Here is a 12,644-nt window from a genome sequence, read left to right as displayed (position 1 = left end):
GTGCTTGCTTCGCAGCATATATATTAAAATTGGAACCATATGGAGATTAGCCCCTGTACAAGATGACACACAAATTTGTGAAGCGTTCCATATTTAAAATAAAAATTTTAAAATAAATTTTAAAAGTAAAGATGACCCAAACCAGCAGAAGCTTCTACCAGTTTAGTTACTGCCCCTCCTGCCCCCCACCAGAAGGTATGTGGTGCCAGGGGACCAGGCCATGCCAGAGGAAAGTGCTGTCTCGGTGCCTCTCAGGAGAAGCCTTGTTGAGGCCTCTCCTAGATGCAAGGGTACATTTAAGGTATTTTGGTATTTCGCTGGGCTCCGTTTGGGAGAATACTGAGTTGCTCATTTGAATTTACAACAAACTCTGCCCATGTTTGGGTTCCCAGGGAAAAGATTTTGTTACCCAGGATATCAAATCATGGTGGAAATTTCAGGAAAGTTGATCCTGAAATTTGGGGTTTAAGACACCTAAGCAGCCTCAGCTTTGAACCTGAGTGACTGGCCAGGAACTCTGGGGGATTATTTGGGGAGCATTTCCCAAACCTGTGGCTCCCTGTGGACCCCAGGATATCACAGGGGTCAAGGGAAGAATGGTGTAAATGGAAGGTTGGGAGGGAGGGGCACAGAATAATGGGTCAATTGGTAGGACGGGGGCCACAGCAAGCAAACGAGGCCAGCAGGGGCCAGGATGGGAGAGAGTCAAGAAACTTGGTTCTAGAGTATGGGGGTTTGCCTGGGGGAGAGCTTGGTTCAGCCAATGCACTCTCTCTTGACAAATTGCTGATTCTCTAGAGAATCACTGAGCTTCTCTGAACTCAACTAGAAGAGTCAGTCCTGGGATTTAGCTCAGCTTTGAAGCACAGCACACACATTAGCTGCAGACAGAGCCACGGGGCAGCCGAAGGCCCGGAGGTCTGGGGGACTCCCGTTAGAGGCAGCTCAGTACACCAAGGCCACTCGGTTCAGGCGTACTGTTGACTCTTTCTGGAGAAGACAAGGATTGACTTTTTGGTGTAGGTGACACCAAAGAAAGTACCACAAAAACCTGCATTTATAAAGCAGGAAGATGGTACCCTTGGGCCTTGGAGGCAAAATAATATGAGTTTGGCTTCAAAGGGAGACAGAAAAAAGAATGATTTCTAACTCTGGGGCATAAGCACTTCCAAATCCCACTGGATTTCTGGACGGAATTGATGAGGGTTATAAGGACTGGGACATGGTAGGAAGGTTACCTTCCTCATTAAGACTTTTGCTGATAAGTTTTTTGGGGCTGGATAGGGAGGGCGTTTGCCTTGCATGCGGCCTACCCAGGTTCCATCCCCGGCATCCCACCCTGAGCACCGATAGGCATGATCCCTGAGTACAGAGTGCAGAGCCAGGACTAACTCCTGAGCATCGATTTGTGGGACCCAAAAAGTTGAAATAAATAAGACTTTTGCTGATCAGTTTTAGTCCTTCCAGAGCACCCAGTGCTAAAGGGGCACATTTGAGAGAGCTTTAGGTAGATCTGTGCAATTGTTTGCCCACCAGGTCTTCAACTGCTGCTTGATTTACACACTAAAGCCTGGTGAATAGATATCCAGACGCACTTCAGTATGAATGAGGAGATCCTTGGGGATAGGCCTCTTGAAGGGACCCTCAGGAGAACATTTAATGTGGTAATTCTATTTACACAGCAAATCTCTAGATGTTAAGTTAATGAGTCTAGTGTCTCATCGGGGAAAATAGCAGTCCTTGGTTAAAGGTGCCAAGCTGGTAGTTACGGTAATTAGGGGCTGAGAGCTGGGGCTGTGGGGCCGTGTGTTTTGATGGTCAGAATCCATCCAGTGTGTGGATTCCGAGCACAAAATGCTCACGTTCAAGATCAGCAGTGTGCCCAGTACAGGTGGCCTTTGTGTTTGTCTTTTAATTTTCAGAGAACTGTTTCCTTGTTGGCTTAAGGGTTGGATAGGAAATTAAACACCTTCATTGATTATCATATTTCCACCCTTAGTTTCTTAGTTCAGAGTTCTTTCTTTCTTTCTTTCTTTCTTTCTTTCTTTCTTTCTTTCTTTCTTTCTTTCTTTCTTTCTTTCTTTCTTTCTTTCTTTCTTTCTCTTTTTTGGTTTTGGGGCCACATCCGGCAATGCTCAGGGGTTACTCCTGCTCTGCTCTCAGGATTCATTCCTGGCAGTGCTCAGGGAACCATCTGGGATGCCACATTCATGAGCAGAAAGAGAATTTCAGGCCAAGTCAACTTCCTGTGTGTTTGGGGAAGGGGGCGTCGTCTTAGGTTCTCCCACTAGTTCTGACCAGGACATTCCAGGTTATTTATGGTTTAAAACTTGCAAATTATAGACAGAGTCCCCATGAAGTCTTGACAGGGGCTGACATAAACAACTCCATTTTGAATCTATGGTTTCTTCAATTTTTATTTAAGTTTTTTGGAGGGGGAGGTCATGTCCAGGAGAGACAGGATCAGGTGGCTGAAGCCAGCTTCGTGTGTGTGATGTGGGGCCAGGGATCAAACTGAAGGCCTTGAACACACTAGGCATGTCTGTACCACTGTGCTATCTCCTGGTCTGTTTCATTTTATTTTATTTGGGGTGTATGGGTGGGAGTGGACCCCGAGCAGGAGGTCCAGGGACCTACTGGTGAACCAGGCTGGTGGGTCAATGGGAAGGCCTGAGAAGGTGACTCTGCTCAGCCCTGCAATGTTGGGGTTCCTGGCAGTGCTGGAGGCCTCCAGGGCCAGGTCTCAGGGTATATGGCTATACCTGATGGTGCCTAGGGCCCCTGCAGTGTCAGGGAGCCACCCAGATGGAGGCATGCCAGGCATGTGCCAGTAACTACTGGACTATCTCTCAGCCCTCGTTGTTGTGGATTTTCTTAAACACTATTCGTTTCCTCTCCCCAAAGTGGCCTCTATGGGTCTCAAAAAGATGTGCTGTTTGCTTGGCCAGGAAAACTCTATTCGATCAAGAAAACCAGGTTAAAATCTTTGTGTTCACTTTAGAAACATGCTGGAAATTGCTCGGGCCCTCAAGGCCCACATGTGGGAAGGACAGCAAGTCCCCAAAGGGTGTCACGCCCCCAAAGCGTCTGGTGCCCTCCCGTGGTTACAGTGGCGTGTTGGCAGGTGCCAGACGCAGGGATGGTGGCCCCAAAAGAGAGTCGCATTTTCACTGTACCAGCTTCAGGCGGAACCACGGGGTTTGGAGCACAGCCAGTAGACACAGTGTCTGAGAATTTGTAGAGCCCAGAGTCACGTCAGCCCTGCCCCAGGAAGACGATTCTGCTGAGAAAGGAGCGGATTGCTCCTAAGCCAGAAGGAAAAAGTGTCCCAGAAGACTCCAGAACAGCAAAAATGTCTCGTCCTGGAATAAACTTGGCATAAATAAAAAATAGAAAAAAATAAAAATAAAACACCACTTATGAGAAGTTTGAAAAATACTGGTTCACAAAGCGACCACCCAATAGAAAGGCTACTCCAGCTTTACCGTCCCGATAGAAATACCGAATGCCCTGAACAAACACCATGACCACTTAGCACCTGTATTGCAAACCATAAAGCCCGATAGGAAAGGGAGAGAGAGAGAGAGAGAGAGAAAGAGAGCAAGAAGGAAAGTGCCTTCCATAGAGGAAGGCTGGGGGTCGGGGGTGGGGGCTTGGGGGATGGTGGTAGGGAAACAGGGGAATTCACTGGTGGTGGGAAGTGTACACTGGTGGAGGGATTATTGTATGCTGGATCATTGTATGACTGAAACCCAATTATGAACAGCTTTTTTGTGGTCTATTTCATGGATATTCAATTAAATTTTTTTTCTTTTTGGGTCACACCCGGTGACGCACAGGGGTCACTTCCTGGCTCTGCACTCAGGAATTACCCCTGGCAGTGCTCAGGGGACCATATGGGATGCTGGGAATTGAACCTGGGTCATCCAGGTGTGAGGCAAACACCCTACCTGCTGTGCTATGGATCCAGCCCCCAATTTGAAAAAAATCTTTTTTAAAAGTAATGTGGAGTTCATGCCCAATTCAATCAACTTAGTCAATGGCTGAATAAATAACAGTATTCCTACATTTGAAACTGGTTCACTTAACTTTAAAATAATAGAACTTTAAGAAGCTGGCGAGATAGCACTACATATGAGACCCCCTGAGCACTGGCAGGAGTGATCCCTGAGCACAAAGCCAGGGTAAGCCCTGAGCAATGCTGAATGTGGCACTTCCCCCCACCCCAACCCCTACCCCTCCAAAAAATGGAACTTTACATTTTCTTCTTTGGTCAAGTTTAACTTTTTTTGGTAGGAATGCATTAATTTAATTTAGATTTCTACAGTTTAGTCACAAAATCAGGAAGATTCATAAAATCCTGTTTTTTTTCCATTCCTGATAATTGTTTATTCTTTTAGCTTTTCTTGATAACTCACAAGCATTTATGAATTTGGGAGGGGGCACACCCAGCTGTGCTCAGGGCTGGGCGATGCCTAGTGAACTGGCGATGCCAGTGGGATGCTGGGATCAAACCCAGGCCAACCATGTATAAGGCAAGTGCTTTACACACCATCCTATTGCTTCAGGCCCCAGATTAATCAATTTCAGGGTTTTGTCAAAGAGCCAGCTTTGGTTTTGTTGGATCTCTCCATTGCACCTCCAGTAATTTTTACAACTCTTTATTGCTTTATTAATTTTACTGTACTGGGTTTCTTTAGTACTTCTGCAATCATAGTACAATTTATACTGCAATAACAGTTACCCCAAAAGGAAACCCTCCGAGGATTTTCTCATCAGGTGACTTCTCTGTGCTGCTCGTACCCATCAGGTTGGTGGGGCGCTTCTCCCACTGTCTTTGCTCTAGAGTTCAGGCTGGCAGAGCACATTGCCATTCAGTGTGGCAGAGGGAAAAAGACCTAGAGAAGTGTCTGCTGGTTCTTAAAATCACTGTCCAGAAGGCCACGCCTCCCTACCCAGTCCACTGAGCAGACAAGTCTATGCAGCTGATGCCAAGTGCAGAGTGAGTGGATCTTTGTGTCTGCTGTGTGGCCTCCCCTACCCCCGTCTTCCAGTTCTCTGATGGACTCTGAACGCATCCAGGTCCAGTCATTCCTACTTTCTAATATACGCATTTCAACCTGTAGCCTTCCCTCTGTCAGCTGCATCCTAAGAACTGATACACAAAAATTTAGTTAACATGTGTTATATATTATTTTCTAAGTTCCTTTGTGATAACTTATTTGGACTATTTGTTGCTTAGAAGTGTTTCATCCCTCTGTTTCCTTCCCTTTCTTCCTCCTCTTCCCTCCCCTTTCCCTCCCTCCCTCCCTCCCTCCCTCTTCTTGCTTTCTTTCTTTTTTGTATTTGGACCATCCCAACAGTGATCAGGAGTTACTCCTGCTTTGGTGCTCAGGGCTCAGGCCTGGCTGGTCAGGGCACTAGTGCTCAGGGAACCATGGAGTGCCAGGGGTCAAAGCTGGGACTCCAGCATACAAAGCATGTGCTCCAGCCCTTTAAACTATCTCCCTGGCCGCAGAAGAATTTTTTCATTCACAAAGAAACTAGTTTCCAAAATTAGGTTGTTGGCCTAGCATTGCATTGTGTCTGATCAGAGAATGAATCATCATGTGCTACGTGCACAGGTTTCCTTCTATGACAGATAACGAAGAGGCTGCCAACAGCCCAGCAGCTGGGTCACAGAACCTCCTAGAATCTCCCTTCACAAGCCTCTAGGTTTGTGAAATTACACTGAGGTTTGCACAACGCTGAAATCACCCAATGACACACTTCTCAGATTCTATCCCTGTCATTAAGTCATACATGACTACACCTTTTTTGTTTTTTATTTTGTTTTAATTTGGAGGCCACCTGTCTTGCTCAGGACTTACTCCTGACTCTGTGCTCAGGGAACACTCCTGCTGTGCTCAGGGAACCATATGGGATGCCAGGGATCAAACCCAGGTCAGCCACGTCCACGGCAAGTTCCAACCCGCTGAACTATGCTCAGCCTGTGACTGTACTTTATTAATGATATGTCTTGGACTTTGTGAAACTTCTCCCTTATCTTGGGAGAACGACCTCGGACCTCGTATAAATCCCAGCCTTGGCCTTGAGCCCAATTTCAGGCCAATTTTTAAAACTGAGCGAAGAAGCTACTTGAGCTCTACCCCGAGTCTGTTTGGTGAGATCCTAAGCGGGTATGATTTTAAACTCTTAAATCTAGTAATTTGGTGCACAGAACTAGAAAATGAACATGATTTCTGCTAGCAAAAAATCAGATAAAGAAGCTTTAATTCTTGAAAGATTATATATCTGGATATAGAATTCAAAATGGAATTTTCTACCATTTTGGGATTATTGCATTTGGGGTTATTCTCTGGCTAACAATGTTGCTGCTTATTTTTATTTATTTTGGGTTTTGGGCCACACCTTGATATTCTCTGAGGTTATTCCTGGCTCTGCACTCAGGAATTACTCCTGGAAGTGCTCGGGGGACCATATGGGATGCCGAAATACACACGCACACACAGACACACACTTTTTTAAATAAAAAATTAAATTTTATTATTATTTTTTATGGGCTGGAGCAATAGTATAGCAGGTAGGGCACTTGTTTGCACGTGGCTGACCCAGGTTTGATTCCTTTGCCCCTCTCGGAGAGCCCGGCAAGCTACTGAGAATATCTTGCCCACACGGCAGAGCCTGGCAAGCTACCCATGGTGTATTCAATATGCCAAAAACAGTAACAAGTTTCACAATGGAGACGTTACAGGTGCCTGCTCAAGCAAATCGATGAGCAATGGGATGACAGTGACAGTGACAAAGCTTTCATGTTTGAGTGTCATCATATGATGATCAAACACCCATCCCTCCACCAGTGTACATTTATTAACACCAATGTCCCCAATGTCCCTTTCCCTCACCCTGTTCCACCCCTCCCCCTGCCTCTATGGAAGACAATTTTCTTCTTTCTTCTTTCTCTCTACTTATATGGGCATTAACTGTCACTGTCACTGTCATCCTGTTGCTCATCTATTTGCTTGAGTGGGCACCATCAACGTCTCCATTGTGAGACTTGTTACTGTTTTTGGCATATCAAATATGCCACGGGTAACTTGCCAGGCTCTGCCGTGCAGGCGGGATACTCTCAGCAGCTTGCTGGGCTCTCCGAGTTTGATTCCTTTGTACCTCTTGGAGAGCCCGGAGGGTTTTTTTTTGTTTTTGTTTTTGTTTTTGTTTTGCTTTTTTGGGTCACATGTGGCGATGCACAGGGGTTACTCCTGGCACTCAGGAATTACTCCTGGTGGTGCTCAGGGGACCATATGGGATGCTGGGAATCGAACCCGGGTCGGCCGCGTGCAAGGCAAATGCCCTACTCACTGTGCTATAGCTCCAGCCCCGAGCCTGGAGGGTTTTAAGAATTGTTTTTAATATATTTTTGGTTTTCGGGCCACTACCATCGATACTCAAGGGTTAGGTCTGCTTCTACACTTAAGAATTATTCCTGGCAGTGCTCAGGAACCATATAGGATGACAGGGATTGAAACCCGGGTCAGTCATGTGCAAGTTAAGTGCACTACATGCTATACTATCTTTTTGTCCCCTATGAAACTATTTAGAAAAACCCACCCATTTACTCTGCTAACATCCTCTAAACTGTTGAAAGTGATTTGCCTCCCAAACCCAGGAGAAGAGTCAAATGGTATTTTACTAGCACTAAATGTTATCTACTTTAAAATAAAACTCCTGCATAAATTATATATAATTTCCAAACACTAGACTAGTTCTGGGCTCTCTTCTGTGGTCTTTTCCCTAAAGGATTTTCGTCTGCCCTTTGCCCTAAAACTTTATATTGTATTAAATACTCCTTTCAATACAGGTCTCCCTCAGATTGCCATTTGACATTGCCCCTAGTATGTCTGGCACACATTCACACTGGGCAATTCCAGATCCCGGAGCAAATTCCTGTTTCATCTCTAGACCTTGATTTTTATCTAGGGACCACAATATACAATATGGTTGTAAGAGATTCAGGCGATGTTCCGATTCTACATTCACCACCAGAGTGAGCATCCCTTCATCAATGTCTCAAACAAGTCCCCTTCGTGCATTCATTTTTTTTCTTTTAAAGGTAGGCATTATAGTTTGGGACAAATATTTTTATTGGTGTAATCAGATATGATGATAAACAGTCACATCACCTCAACCCAAGGAAAATGCTAAAGACCCTTGATTTTATATAATTTCCAGTGCACCTCATCATCCCCCCCCACACACACACACTCAGCCCTTGGCATTCTTGGTTCTGTAATCCAGGAACGAGGGCTTGTTAACTACCTATTCCCTTGTTCTGTTTCTCCAATGCAGCACAGACGAGAGAGATCACCTGTATTTATCATTCCCCCTGAAACTTCTTTCACTTAACATGATGCCCTCCAGTTCCATCAGGTTACAGAAAGCTGCAGGATTTAATTTTCTCTTATGGCTATGTAGTATTGCATTGTGTACATATACAAGTACTTTTTCTACTCAACTGCCATAGAACATTTGGGTTGTTTCCAAATTCTGGCTTTTGTCCTAAGCTTGTCAATGAACAGAGGTGTCCATTTATCTTATGGGAACCAGGGTTTGCGATACAGATACTGAGAGGCCATCACATTTGGTCTTTTATCGACTTCCAGCACACGTCTCCCATTCCGAGCGATCCCTCCAACCATCACTGACTTAGTGATCCTTTCTCTATCCCAGCTACCTTCTCCCCCAGCTCATGAGGCAGGCTTCCAACCATACACAAGCACTTTTTTTGTGATAATGAGCACTGTTTTCCACAGGTCTCTTGGACATATATTTTTTTCCACATGTCCATCTGCTCTGCTTTTTTAGATTGCATGTATAGGTGAAATCATTCAGCTTTTATCTCCTTCTTGGCTTATTTCACATTACATAATTCTTGAGTTTCTATTTTTTCTCCCCCAAAGCCCTCCCTCACCTGCCCCATCCCATCCCATGCCCTATTTTTTTTAAGTGAGCACATATGGCAGTGTTCAGGATGAGCACTTCTGGCTCTGTGCTCAGGGATCACTCCTGGCCTTCCTGGGGGGGAAGCTTATGGGATGCTGGGGATTGAACCCAGGTCAGCCAAGTGGAAGGCAAGTGCATTATTGATTGCTCCAGCCCATTAGTTTCTTGTTCTGGTGGTAGTGGCAGAACCTTGAAAAGGAGACCTGGGAGTTCTCTCCTGGCAACACTGGCCAAGCAGGCAGACAGTTCAGAGCTTGGAGTCAGCATATAGAATACTGTGCAAAGAGAGAGAAACAGAGAGAGACAGAGACAGAGACAGAGAGACAGAAAGAGACAGAGACAGAAAGACAGAGAGAGAGAGTGACACAGAGAGAGACAGAGAGAGATGGAGGCTGGGGATTAGGGGGGTGGGGGACGGGAAGGAATCTGGGGACACTGGTGCTGGGAAATGTACACTGGTGGAGGGATGGGTGTTGGAACACTATGACTGAAATCTGATCATGAACAGCTTTGTAACGGTCTAGCTCCAAAAAATCTAGTGATCCAAAAAATAAATAAATAAAATTTAAAAATACTGTGCCGGGTTTTGGGTTGATTGCTTCTTTGGCAAACTGGGGCCGACTGGACCTTGAACTGCTGACCACTCAGAACCTTCAGGCTTTGGCTTCGTCCATCTAGCTTTCAGGATGTTTTTCAAAAGTCCAGGTCAGTTCTGCACACTCCATTTGTTTTTCCAGTAAACTGTTGACATATGCCTGACTCAGACTCAATTGACTTGACTTGATTGACTGATTTGCTTGGTAGAAAAGACCATTCATAAACCAATTACTAAGCTAAATTCTCCCCACCCTCGTTTTTTATTTTCTCTAAGAATTATTCTTTTCCCTTCTCTACCACCATCCAACACAGCTTTTGTTTTTTTCTGCTGCTGGTAGTGGAGGTCTCCTTAGCTTCAGCCGAGTGGGGTGGGCTGGGCCCACCTGGCCCTGCGTGGTGGTCCTGTGGGCCTAAGGATTCAGCCCTGGGCCTGGTACCTGCTAAGCAGGGCTCATGCCTTTCAGTTACCTATCTTCTCTTGAGTTTCTGCCTTTGTGCTGCAAACGGAAACTATTAATATTACTTATTTATTTGTTGTTTGGGGCCACCCTGGGCATATCTAGGGGTTACTCCTGACTTTGTGCTCAGAAATCACTCCTGGCAGTGCTCTGGGGGCCATATGGGATGCTGGGGCTCGACCCCATGCAAGGCACATGCCCTCCCCACTGTATTCTCTCTTCAGCTCCTCAAACCCATCTTTATCCATTTACCTCAGTGGCCTCTAGGTTTATTTTCATATCTTAGCTGCTGCAAATAAGGTCACAATGAGCATGTGGTACATATATTTTTGGTTAATTATTTCATATTCTTCAGCTAGTTAGCCCAGAAACTTGATACAAGCCTTTAGCTTTTTATTTGTTTTTTTATGGAAGCCATATTCAAAGGCATGAGAAAATATCTATTGTGACTGTTTTGCATTTTCCTAATAAGCGAGAGTGATGATGAGCACAATTTTTCACATGCCCCTTGGCCACCTATGTGTCCTTTTTAGAAAAGCGGCCATTCACATCTGAATGGAATCCAGTCGGTAACAGCTCTAGTCCAGTGGTAGTCTCTGAATCGCATTACATGACCGGCCCATCTGATTTTTGATGCCTTGACAAATGAGACAGCGTCCCTGATTCTTGACTGTCGACGGAGATCAGAACTCCGGATTCCTTCTCTCACTTGAGTGAGACGTGATACTCCTAGCATAGCTCTTTCAATTCCTCTTTGGGATACCCTAATAGCGTTCTCATCCTGTGTGCGTACGGCCCAGGTCTCTGAGGCATATGTTAGTGCAGGAAGAATGGTGGAATCGAAAAGATGTGCCCACAGTCGGAGGGTCTTCGTCCTCTTAACCACTTCTTCGACGCTCTTGAAGGCATTCCACACTGCTCTCTTCCTCCTGCGCAGTTCTGGAACCAAGTCATTCCTCATGTTAATTTCTCGACCCAGGTACACATAGCTGCTGCATTCGGAGATGTTCGTTCCATTGAGAGCAAATGGAGCTTCAGGGACCAGTTTGTTTTTCATGAGATTCAGCTGCAATCTGACTTTTCCACACTCGTGGTTGAAGTCGGGCAGCATTTGTGCCGCTTGACTAATGTTTGGTGTTATGAAAATGGTGTCATCAGCGAAGTGGAGGTGGTGTAATTACTGACCTTCACTCTCATTCCTTCCCATTCCAGTCTTCACATGATGTTCTCGAGGGTGGCACTGAAGAGTTTTGGTGAAATGGTATCACCCTGCTGCACCCCTCTCTTTACATCAATGATCACTTCCTTGTAGAATGGTGAGATCCTGGTGGTGAATCCACAATACAGCTCGAGGAGGATTTTGATATACTGAGTTTGAACGCCCTGTTTGGCCAGGGCTTCGATGACCGCCTCAGTCTCAACAGAATCGAAGGCCTTCTTTAAGTCAATGAACGTTAGACAGAGTGGCATCTTGAACTCTCACGAAACTTCAATGAGTTTGGTCACTGTGTGGATATGGTCTATCGTGCTGATCCCCTTCGGAACCCGGCTTGCTTGCATGGTTGTCCTTCATCTAGTGTTCTGCCTATTCTATTCAGGATGACATGAGTGAACAACTTGTAGACGACAGACAGCAGGCAGATTGGGCGATAGTTGCTGATGTCGTGGATGTCTCCCTTCTTGTACAACAGAACAGTCCTACTGGTTTTTCACTGATATGGAACCTTGCATTCAGGCAGATAGCGTGTAAAGAATCGAGCCAGCGTATTGATGAGTACTGGTGGCAGATTCTTCAGGTGTTCGGGTCTGACCTTGTCCGGACCAGGTACTGTACACATCTTTACTAACGAAATGGCGTGTCGGATTTCAGAAGGGAGAACGTTGGGAACGACATATCCATCCTGCGAAATTTGGTACGTGGGCAGGTGGACATGGCTGTCAAAGAGATCTGAGTAGAAGTCGTGAATAATCCTCTCCATTGCCTTTCTGGAAGATGTGATAGATCCATCGGGACGTCGGAGGGCAGTCATCTTGGTCTTGTAGTTGGCGAAGGACAGGCGAGCGTTGAGAATATGTTTCCTGGCTTCTGCTGCACTGGCCAACACTGCTTCTCTTCTCTCTTTGAGGTCTTCCTTTATCGAATCTCTGCACAGCTTTGTGAGCTCGGACGTTAGCTTGTGGTTGCCTGAGGCTCGCGCTATACCACGTTGACGAATGAGCTCAAGAGTTTCCGAAGACAGGCATCTGTTTGTGGCTTTCTCACTCTCGGCATTCTTCACACAGTCATGGAGGTGCTGAACCAGTCGATCATATTCCTTGTCAATGTTGTCAAGGACGGCATCTTCCCACGTTGCTGCAATAGTGCCAAAGAGCTCCCAGTTGGTGGTCATTCTGGGAGTTGCCTTCTTAGACTTAAATTTTGCAGACTTTTCTCCCCGCTCTGTGAAGTAGAATTTTGCATGAAGGAGACAGTGGTCCATTCCCGTTTGGAATTTTGGGACAACAGGGACATGGTTCAGGCAAAACCTTTGATTGAATATGACGTGGTCAATTTCATTGTGGAACTGTCCACCGGGAGACTCCCAT

The 12,644-nt window shown here is 45.7% G+C and overlaps 1 pseudogene; it reads left to right on the top strand.

The window, feature by feature from the left end:
• Positions 1–97, top strand: LOC129400519 (U6 spliceosomal RNA; annotated as a pseudogene).
• The last annotated feature ends 12,547 nt before the right edge of the window (positions 98–12,644 follow it).

Source organism: Sorex araneus, chromosome X (assembly GCF_027595985.1).
Source record: "Sorex araneus isolate mSorAra2 chromosome X, mSorAra2.pri, whole genome shotgun sequence".
Taxonomy (NCBI): Eukaryota; Metazoa; Chordata; class Mammalia; order Eulipotyphla; family Soricidae; genus Sorex; species Sorex araneus.
This window is presented reverse-complemented; position numbering and strand designations above follow the sequence as displayed.